Below are 12,216 nucleotides of genomic sequence, written 5' to 3' on the forward strand. Positions count from 1 at the left end.
TTGCATTTCAGCATGCCTTTCAGATGTCTCAGCCTGGATTAAGGAAAACCACCTTCAACTCAACCTTACAAAGACAGACATGGTAATCCTTGCAAACCTATCAGTTGACAAAATCCTCACAATTCATCTCGTCAACTGCCCGGTCTTGCAGGTATGCACTTAACAACATCAGGAAAATCTGACCTTTCCTGTCTGAATATGCTGTACAGCTCCTGGTCCAATCTCTTATCATATCAAGACATGACTACTACAATGCTCTATTAGCCAGCCTCCCCACTAGCACAATTAAGCCACTGCAGCTGGTCCAGTGCAGCATCGCATCTGGTCTTCATCCTATCAAGAAGGCTCACATGACGTCTTGATATCACTCCACTGGCTACCTGTAGCTTCCGCATCAAATTGAAGGCGCTAGCCTTCAAGAAAGCTGATGGAACAGCACCCTCTTGCTTCAACTCCTCGGGATCTATGTCCTCACTCCCTGTGATCGCCTGTTGGTTACATTGCAACGAAGCACAAAGTCGCTGTCCAGATCATTCCCATTCTCTGTTACTCAGTGGTGGAATGTGCTTCCAACCCCCTTCCCCTGAATACACATCTCTTCCATGAGCACTTAATAAGTACACAAACATATTGTTCTGGGTTCTCCATCCATCCATCCATCCATCCATCCATCCATCCATCCATCTATCTATCTATCTATCTATCTATCTATCTATCTATCTATCTATCTATCTATCTATCTATCTATATATTTTTCTTTTTCTTTCATTTGTGTCTTTCTTCTGCTTTAAATTCTGTACTACTCCAGCTGCAAAAATAACTTAGCAGTGTGATACTGCGGATATTGTTGGCTTTTGCGTGACAAATTGCTTATGTTCCTAATTTTGTAAATCGGTTTGGATATAATAATTTGCTAAATGACTAAATGTAAATGTTACAAGTAATTACAAATATTCTATCAAAAGACAACATGCCAATGTACAGTTTTTGAACTCTGCTCAATGTCTTTTTAACTAAGAATTGTGGAATTAAAATAACACTGAAACACCAATTACAGGAGCAGAGCACAGACCAATCAATTGCGGCTGGAGATCTTTGAAAGTTCAGTCATGGGAAAATGAATTAATCAGTTTCACACATTAAAGAGTAAAGATGAGGCATCTGCAGTGGCCTCTGGTTTAGTGTGTATTAATAGTGCTCAATTAAATATAAGCTCAAGGTTTTCATCTTCACACACTGAGAGCTGGTACTGGTGATTCACACTGCAATTTAGTTTGATCAGCTGACACAAAAAAAACAAACCAATTAAGATGATCCTTTTCTCTCTGCTGTGCTCAGTCACTTAGAATGTGGCTTGAATTAAATAACAATCATTCAGAGTGATGTCCAGGCATTGATAGTGTGTGTGTGGGTGGGTGGTTTATGAGGACACGTTTTAGGTTACAAACTGGTCACAAAGGGTTTTATGCTCAATTATTGGGAAACATTTTAGGTTTATAAATAATCCACACAAGCTCTCTTCACCACAGATGTTTCGCATAATATGAATGGCCAAAGTCTGTATTCTAAACTAAACTGATACTGTTTATGACAGTTCTATCTAAATTGACACTCACAACTATTATTAACTGTTGATGTCAAAAACAAATATTAGTATTTCTTTGTGCTTTGGGCCCTGTGTGTGTAATCATTTGCCCAGTGTTGTACTTTAGATCCAAGGAGAGGTGAAATCAGTTTGCACAAATGAAATAATAAGTATTTAGTGATATACACAGTACTGAGAAATTCAACAGAATTCTATGGTATTTAAGCTCTACCGAAGGGTAGAAAAGTAACTTTTGTTGTCGGATTTTAAAGCTTTGAAGTACTTCTGTTTCACTTGGACAAGGATCAAATAGCGATAGCAGTGGTGTATCGTCCACCGAAGCCTAACAAGGATTTTACACAAGAGTTTTCTAATTGTTTAGGAGAAATTGCTCTTAAGTACGATAGACTTTTGATTGTGGGGGATTTTAATATTCTGTGTCTTTTAAGGAGGCATGTCAAATGTATAACCTAGATTGCCCTTCAAATCATTTAAATGCAGAAGAACATCTTGTGATGTTTACATCTATCTGTACTGACATCCTGGACTATATAGCTCCATTGAGAGAAAAACGACAAAAAGTTACAAGTGACCTTTGAAATATTGAGTGACTCATTGAACAGATTTCAGAAAGCAGTAACATCTACAAAGTCTAAATATTTTTCAGATATTATAGCGATTATAGAGATCTAGGACTCTTTTTGCCACTATAAATTCTGTAATTAATCCTCCTGTTACTGTTCACTTGGATGCATCAGCCTCAGTGTGTGAAAGTTTTTGACAGACAAAATAACTGATATTAGACATCTTAAATTAAGTGTCTTCATACAGGGATTGCCCCAAAATACCTTAAACATTTTTAAACAACAATTTTAGACCAAAGGTTGTTCTTGTTCAACTGCAATGTTTTTTAGAGTTAAATAATACCTTAGGTTTAGGAAACATCACAGTACTGAGTCGGACCTTTTAAAAGTTTTAAATTATATTTTGTTATCTGTCGATTCTGGACTTTGTGATAGTTCTGCTCAGGCGCGTCGTTAGACATGGGCATCCGGGGCTTCAAAAAATTTAATTTATTGATAATTATTATTATTTTTTTAATAATTTTGTATTTATTTAAAAAAATGTACCGGGTCTTTTAATCTATCCTTCGGAATCATGTATTAAAGACGATTAAAATGTGTTCAAGCAGATCAAAGTTACTATGGTTACAGAATGCTTGTATTTAGAGTGCGCACCAGAGGAGAGAGCCTGAAAGAGTCATCGGTTAACTTACAGCTTTAGGGCTTGACTGTCATTGTTGTTTGTGGCTTCTGGTGGTAGCTATTATGGACATTAGACACTTTTTAAAAAGTAAAATAAGGAGTCATGAACGATACGAGGGAGGCAAGAAGAGTTATCTACTGGCGCCGTTCCCTCATCATTAAGCTCAGGTCGGTGAAGGCTCTTAAGCAAACCCTGGTCTAACTTACTAGCCCTGTAAGTTACTCACTGTGGTATTAATGCAGAACATGTACTGTATATATAAAGTACGTGGGACCTTACTATTTCGCCTATAGCTAATCCATTTTGTGAGCCATAATCCGTTTCTCGTGAGGAATGTAGATGAAGTAGCCTATACATCTGATTTGGCGATTGAAACACGATGTGTAAATTAACGTTATTCAGGGATGTAGTGGAGGCTAAACGCACATAAACGCCGTTTACGCACCTCCCAAAATTCGGAAATAGCGTTTACCCACCTCCAAAGTGGGTTTATCCACCTCTAAATTGCGTTTATCCACCTCTAAATAGATAGTTCCTAAGCCATTTTAAATTAAGCTTATGTCGTTTTAGTTTCATATTGTTCATTAATAGTTTCATAGGTTGTTAAACCTAAGACGAAGTCTTTCATAATGCGCTCCATGCGCGTGCATCGATATTGACTACTACCAGCTATATACAGCGTGCTGTCTTGTTGACCAATCAGCAGGAAGCAGCAGACTGCATCAAGATTCATCCGTCACTCACTAGCCCAAACGTCTAATGTAAAAATGGATATCCGGCAATTTATTAAGCGCCGTCAAGACGGCAGTCCTCCACCTCCTGAGGCCAGCAAACGGCCTCGGCTACAATCCCAAAGTGAGTGAGCTCGGAAAACAGTACTAAACTTCATGTTTTTGAGGTTAATTTGGTTAGATTAATAGATAATTAGATTCATGTCACTGACTCAACAAGTCACCTCTAACTTTTCCCATTATCCAATGTTACAAGTAAAATACATTATCAGATAAATAACTGGATGTAATTATATGCATTCTCTGGCATTTAAACCACTGAAAGTTTGTGACAACAAGCTCCGTTTTGTAACGTTAGTCAGATAGCTAGTTAATGTTATCGCTATAGCCGTTCGCGGGTACGGTAAACGTTTCTATGGTAACAGCGAGTTGGACCAATCAGAGGCGTCGCTGTTAAGCTTAGGACTGTGGGTAGTAGTGTAGTTTTTCTCCATAAGATAAAAACCTATTTTTTACAGTCTATGATAAAAACATGTTTTTCTTGTAACAATGTTGATTTCATACAGAACTATAGCTTCTACAGAAGCAGAAACTTTCGTTTCACAAACACATAGCTCAGTGGTCAGTCTACCTCAGATGCAGGGCCTGAATTTCATTCAGAGGGCTGAATCCCCCTTAGGTTATTCTTATCGGGGAATTTTTAATTTGAGGGGGAGTTTAGACTTTTTTTTAAATTACATTTATCTCATCTAAATGCTCATCTATCTGGATACAGTGCCCCTCTTCCCTATTATTTATGTTTATAGCTATGTTATTTAGATGTATATAGTTCTCTTTACAAACCTATACAGAGTGCCTGTGTTTACTGTCTGTTGAATGCCCTCTTTACTGGACCTGCACTGTCTATAGTTCCTTTTCCAGACTTATACAAGCAGACTGTTGGAGTGATTTATGTGTGTGTGTGTGTGTGTGTGTATAGATAGATAGATAAATAGATATAGATAAATATAGAAAGATAAATATCTATATACACACATTATATATATAGTTTTATATTAATTTTTTTAAATATTATTTAATATTCATGTATTATTTATTTGTGTTTCTGTGAATAGCTGTTTCAGTTCTACAAATAAAGCATTCTATCTTTTTACCTATCATTTAAAATGCTAAAAAAATGCACCTGAATGCAGGAAATGAAGTGTTTAATGGCCAACATTTCCTGGGGGAGGTCCCCCAGACCCCCCATTTATATTATTATTGCTTATTATTATGTGCCTATGAGTAGAAGAAGTAGTTACCAAAAGCGAGCGGGCGGGCGGGCGGGGGTGGGTGGGTGGGTGGTGGAGACTGGGCTAAGCCCCAATGTATCAAGATCCTAGCAACGCCCCTGGTTCTGCTTTTAGACTTAAGTGATGCTTTTAATACTGTAGACTACAGTATTCTTATTTCACGCCTTGAACAATGTGTGGGCATTAAAGGCAATGCTCTCAACTAGTTTAAATCCTATTTGGATTATAGAACCTTTTCAGTTTGTATTAATGGTTTTTCATTGTCCAAATCTACCCTGACCTGTGGGGTTCCTCAAGGCTCCATTCTGGCCCCAGTTTTGTTCTCACTATAAATGCTTCCCATGGGATCGATTTTTAACAAACATGGGGCATCATTTCTCTGTTATGTAGATGACACTCAAATATATCTGCCCTTGATGCATAATGACAAAAATGGCTTGAACTCCTTATCCTCTTACCTGTCGGATATTAAGTCATGGATGTCCTTAAATTTCTTAAATCTAAATGAGAGCAAAACAGAAGTGATTGTGTTTGGGCCTTCTGGCATCTCAGACAGCAAAAAGTATGATTTGGGAGATTTGGTATCTCATGTTAAGGCTCCTAGATAAGGTTAAGAGTTTGAGAGAGTGATACATGCTTTTGTTTAATCTCGACTCGACTACTGCAATTCGCTCGATATAGGGCTAAACCAATTGTACATTATCATTTACAAACTGTTCAAAATGCAGCTGCTAGACTTTTGAATCGCACTCGGAAATATGAACACATTACCCCTGTCTTATTCTCTTAACACTGATTGCCAGTCCGATACAGAATTGATTTTAAAATCCTACTTTATGTTTGTAAAGCCTTGAATGGACTGGCACCGAATTATCTCTCTGACCTTCTGAGTGCAAATACATCAGAGATTATTGATGGTTCCTAGATCTAGACTGAAGTCAAAGGGAGACCGTGCTTTTGACATTGTCAGCCCTAAACTGTGGAATAGTTTACCAATATCCCTTAGAGAAATTTAGACAGAATCAGAATTGAAATCAAAGTTGAAAACGTTTATTTTTGCGCAGGCTTACAATTGTCCCTAGTGTCCAAAGGTGTGAACTTGTTTATGTGCTTTGTTATATGTCTTTATCTTGCATTGTGGTCTTTAAAGCATAGCTGTATTGATGTATTTTGGTGATGTACAGCACAGTGGTTAACTACTGTTGTATTTATTGTGCTCTATAAATAGATTGATTGATTGATACCTAGGTAAGAAGTGTCAGAGTTTGTATCACTCAGTGGTCTCTCACCAGTATTCACAGTCTACGTATGTAGCAAAAATGTTTAGGATGATATATTTAAATTCAATTCTGAAATTTTCAGAAGAAAAGGAGAGGTTGAAAAATGTTTTTGTTTAGTGTTGTCATTCAATGACTGTGGATGGTGACCACACTCTTCAAGCTTCAAAAGGATGCAAAAGTATCATTTAGAAATCTAATAAATTATCCACTGTGATTCATGCCATGTTCCGTAGGCATACGACAAGGTTTGGTGAGAATAAACCTGAATCTAAATGATTATTTAGTGAAAGCTTGACCAACCGTTGCTCTCCTGTGAGCATTCATGTGTGTGCAAGATAGCAGCAATTACACTGCCCCCACTCTGCTTTTTAATGGACTGCCAGGTGAAACTCTAAGTCTGATCGCTGATATAGTATCAAATATAAGTTTGAGCAATAGTGTACTGTGAATTCGGCAACACTTGGGCCAAAGTTTTGCCGATGAAATCAGTCACTACCCCTAAGTGTCTAAAGCTGGAAGTGCTGTTGATTGTTTGGGCCCATGTGAGCTCTAGTTTACAGATGAAATGTCCACATAGTGGCACCAAAAGCAAGATGTATTTTAAATGACGTATTCTAGTCAACAAAATATTTTATTAAAGCATATTTTATTAAAGGTGCATTCAGTAGTTTTGAGCCAATTTAAATAGTTTTACACATTAACAAATGAATTGTGTTTTTGTGAAGTTTGATCCGAATGGTGTACACTCCCATGAGATCAGGGCTGGGAATAGAAATCAGCCCGGGTCGCTGTCGTTTACTGCATATCAAGGCGGCGTTTTGTGGTCCGTTCTGCATAACGCGGCAGCTCAATTTTACTTATCACGGCTCACTTGGCCCATTTCGCGGCCGACCCACTGGTCCGTTCTCCCGATGGCCAGTCCGCCCCTGATTGGCCCCAAAGTGTTTCGGCCCACCGGGAAAATGCCCGGTATGCCAGATTACCAGTCCAGCCCTAGATGGCAGTATAGCGTTTAACACCACTTTAACATCGGTACTTAAAATACATGAAGAAGAGCAATGCTAATGCTAGTTAGAGAACAACTGTATGCCCCTTTTTTATTTGATCTGACATTGCGGGGCTCTATATTTGCTTAGTTACACAAGTTGAAGGTATTTATTATTTAACCAGGAGAGGAGTAGTGTTGACATGCATGCTATGACAAGTGTGCCTTGGCAACATCAGACGAAGAGAGAATGCCTCTGTTGAGTTAGAAAATGAGTGTTAAATTAATTTACCATCTCCCCACTGAGAACTTGATATATATCACTGTTACAGGAATCTGTGTATGGATCCATCTGCATTTGAAATTATCACCCACAGAAATTCTTGCTGATACAAGAGGAAAGTTATCAGACAATTCTTGATGGCTCGCTTCAAATGTCCTCCATGAATAATTTTACATTACTTCAGTTTGGGGTCTAAGATAACCCAGTCAAAGCATGAATAGATGCAATGAATTGCAATAGCGTGTTTACGCGTAAACTTCAGTGCTAAAAAAATAATAAGCTCTCGCGTGAACACACATGCCACTGTGATTCTCTCATGTTCATGAATGTGCAAAGGAGGTCAAGATTTCCACTTAAAAATGATTACAAGTCTTCTGTATGCCTTCCAAAGGGAACAAGACACACAAGTTGCATTGACTAATTTTATGACACTTTGGGTCCTTTTTAAAGGGATAGTTCACCCAAAAATGGAAATTCTCTCATAATTTACTCACCCTCATGCCATCCCAGATGTGTCTGACTTTCTTTCTTCAGCTGAATACAAATGAAGATCTCAGCTCTGTAGGTCTATACAATGCCATTGGATGGGTACCAAAAATTTGAAGCTCCAAAAGGAAATAAAGGCAGCAGAAAAGTAATCCATAAGACTCCAGTGGTTTAATCCACCTCTTCAGAAGCGATATGATGATATTCATGAAACAGATCAATATTAAATTCCTTTTTTACTATCAATCTCCACATTCACTTTCACATTCTTCTTCTTTTGTTTTTGCCGATGTGCATTTTTCGTGCACATTGCCACCTACTGGCACTTAAATAGAACTTAAATATTGTTAAAATCTGTTTATCAAACATATTGCTTCTGAAGATATAGATTTCTGAAGTCCCATTGATTATTTTATGCTGCATTTATGTCCATTTTGGAGTTTCAAATGTTGGTAACCATTAACTATCCCTTTAAAGTGAGGCATTATCCACGGGATACAAGACAGGAATATTTATTTAAATTTCTCCTTTTGTGTTACGCAGAAGAAAGTCAAACAAGTTTTGAACGTATGAGGGTGTGTAAATTATGGCAAATTAAGTCAGAAGAATAAATAAGAAGAATCTCACCAGAACCATAAACTATTGGACATTCTGATGATAATGTCACATATTATTTTCTTTATGATCGGCAGATGAGCTGCAGACAGCCTAAAGGAGAACAGCTGCCGTGGAATGCAATAGATGTATTCCACTTCTTAAATAAGTCTAATTATTTGTCTTCTGTGTGTTTTTCCTGCCTGGAGAACTTTAAGTCAACAAATAGTGTAAGATTCCAGCCTTTTCAACACAGCACTAAACAGCATCTCTGAAAAGCATAATGGCTACTTAATAAGTAGAGCAGATCTGCTATACAGTGTTTGATTTCAGAGAGGACTGACTGGGACTGTGGGGAGAATGGTGGAACGTACAGAGGTTTGTTGCTGTTGTTCAGTGGTTGATGATGTTGTGGTTTAAGATAGATCCAAAACACTGGTAATGGCAGTTGCTGGAGTGAGTCATTTTTTTTAACCTTTTAATGGCACAAATCTATAGTCAACAAAGTGCAAATGCATCAACTTGAGATTAACTGTACATGATACAGCAAAGACAATGAACTTATCCACCGTTATTACCAATTAAACATTATACAAACATTGACTTTTTGTGGCTACATACCTCAATAGTGGGGCATGTTGTCACACTATATGGGGTAAGTTGTCACAATGTGAAACTGTGATTAAATAATCTATTATTGTGAATTGTTTTATGTTTTATTGTTTTCTATATTAACGGTTTTATTTAACACAAAAAAATGTATGAAATGGCAAAAATGGCAAACCATTGTTTTAGGCAACAGAAATTGCTAAAGGTATCAAGACATTGTATAAAATGACAAAATGGAAAATGCATATGACAAATTGCCGCTATTAAAAATGTGAAAATTATTATTTTTTTAAACATGGTGAAAAAATTACATAATTTGTATAAAAATATTCTTATAAAAAATAGCTGAACTAGGTTTTTGAAAACAACATACACAATTAGAGAATGCTAGAGAAAACAAGTATTTGTGTAAATTAAATTTAAATGTATAATCTTATGACAGAGATATAGCCCCTTTGACATCAAGCCCCAATCACCCAAATAAGTACAGTAATACTCCCAAAATAATAGTATTAATAAGTAAACAAAAGGTCAGAATAGAAAAGAATGCAAGGATCATATCCTTAAAAAACCTTGGGATTGACCTCGTTTTACAGTAATGTCTTTTGTCCATCTGCCATTCTGAGCCTATTTTTCCTTTGTGGTTTGGATGGCTCATTCACTGTCCAGCTGGATGCCATCATGCAAGATCAAAGTGGGCAAATATGCTTGAGAGACCTTCCTGCATGGCAGAATCACACATTTTCCCTTCTGCATCAATAAACAACTTAATTGCTTCCTTGTCTGATGCGACACCAGACAGAAAAAGAAAAAAAAAAGAATATATATATATATATATATATATATATATATATATATATATATATATATATATTTTATTATTTCCATAAAAAGCCCAAACCAGCTGGTGAAATCTTTACACCTTAAAGCTGTTTAGTGCTGTTTAGTCCTGCATTTCCTTTGTGAGAATGATTAAACAATAAAATAATATCCACAGAATGGCACGTTTTATAATTTGTGTGCACCCAGATGGCATCCTTGAACTCAATCTTGAACCCTGCTGACAGCATTTGTTTGTGTGTGTGTGTGTGTGTGTGTGTGTGTGTGTGTGTGTGTGTGTGTGTGTGTGTGTGTGTGTGTGTGCTTGTACTTACTTAGCTTTAGTTTTGGAGGGGAAATTTTACTCAGAATGAAGCAAAATTAAAAAAACAAAAACTAAGTGTATACATTTAAATGCAAATCACCAATTAGTTTATCTCCCAATCCATCTATCCAGCCATTCTGTAAATTTTGTTGTTAAAAATGCAGGTAAGAACAGGGCACAGGGGTCAGGTAAGGAATCATTGCGGAGGGACTTTGCTGGAGTCAATCATTCTTTACATGTGGGATTAAAATAAGCTTTATCTATTTTTCATCTTTTCAATTCGAGAATGCACATATGTTTCTGATTAATATATTTTTTTCACTCTCACTGAGAACAGAAACACAGCCCAGCCATCTGATTATGTGACTACAATTATGCCTGTTTGACTTGATTATTATTATTATTAATAATAATAATAATAATAATACATATGTTCTCAAAAGATTCTTTGTTTTTCAACTAATTAGTGAAGGTAGCATTACAAGCACTTTAGTACACCTTTTACACTGTTGCCTGTGAAGATTGTTTTTCAATTTAAGTATGTCTATTTGCAGTCTAGAATTCTCAGGTTTACCTTTAGGTGTCTTGTGTTTGGATTATGTTGCAGCTTTAGCTGTTGTCATAATTCAATTTGCTCAAAATTAGCAAATGTACTATTGGAGTGGTTTTGATTATCCTTCTCCGGTCCAGTGCTTCTCAACTGGTGAGTTGTGACCCCAAAAATGGTTCTGACAAGGTAACAGGCAGCAGGTGATAAATCAATATAAAATGCAAAGTAAAAAGTAAAACATGCAACTAATTATGCATAGTTAGGATAGCAAAATACATAGGCTTATCAACTTTTAAAAGTGAGAAGAAAACACTTCCCATCTTTTGTTTTAAAAGTGAGAAGAAAACACTTCCCATATCTTTTGTTGTTGATGACAGATTGTGCATCCAATTATGGTAACAGCTAATAGTAATACAATTTGAGCCCATGTTTGTTCAACAATTTTAAGGTTTAGTTGTATCAACTAGTTTTTTGAGTTGACAGCTAAAGTTTCATGCCAACTTAACTTAAGTATTGATTCTATTAACTTGAACTTAAGTTGGATTAGCTTTATTTGTGCTGTTTTTGCCATTAATGTTAGTTAATAGTTGTGTAGTGATGTTAAGAGCTTATATTTTATTTAATGGTGTTTGTTGAGGGTCACTATTACTGAGCTTTGTATTGAAAACTCTGTGTTCAAACTATTGGATGTTCAGTCCTTGCAGGTGTTCTTAATGTTCTTCAAGAAGATCTAATGCATCAATACTTTGGGTGATGCATATCATCCTGAGTAGACTTGTGTGTCTCAATATTAAAGATATTCTGAATAAATCCTGTAAAATCTAGATGACAAAAAGTAATTTATAATTTAAAAAATTTCTTAAGTTGAAAGAACTTGATGTATTTTGAGTCAAAGCAAAAAGACATCTAGCTTAAGTTAAGTTGAGTGGACATTTTTCTTACAGTGTTTGTGTTTGACTGGTAAATCCAACATGATCACACAGGAACTCAACATGTTGCTTCCTAATGTATAGGTACCCTAAAATTGACCCCTTCTGCCATTTCTCTTACCTTGTTAGTGCTACTGATAGCACATTGTGTGAGTAACCTCCGAGACACAGGTTCATGGAAACCAGAAATTCATCACGTTCACATAATTGTGATTTGGAGACATTTTCACTCCACTGAAAATATGAGTTGGGTTTATAAAATATGCATTCCTCTTCGCTGTATTACATCCTTTGCAACAAAAAATACAACTTGATTTTGGGGCCACTCTGTGGACATTTGACCTCAACAACACTTCTATGTTCAGCCACTGGAGACAGTGGTTTGAATTTCGGTAAACACAGACTGATTTCAGCAGCAGAACTTTCGACCTACTGTCGATGCTTTCAGTTGTTTATGCGTTTACAAAATGTGTTAATTCAAC

Source organism: Xyrauchen texanus, chromosome 9 (genome assembly GCF_025860055.1).
Source record: "Xyrauchen texanus isolate HMW12.3.18 chromosome 9, RBS_HiC_50CHRs, whole genome shotgun sequence".
NCBI lineage: Eukaryota > Metazoa > Chordata > Actinopteri > Cypriniformes > Catostomidae > Xyrauchen > Xyrauchen texanus.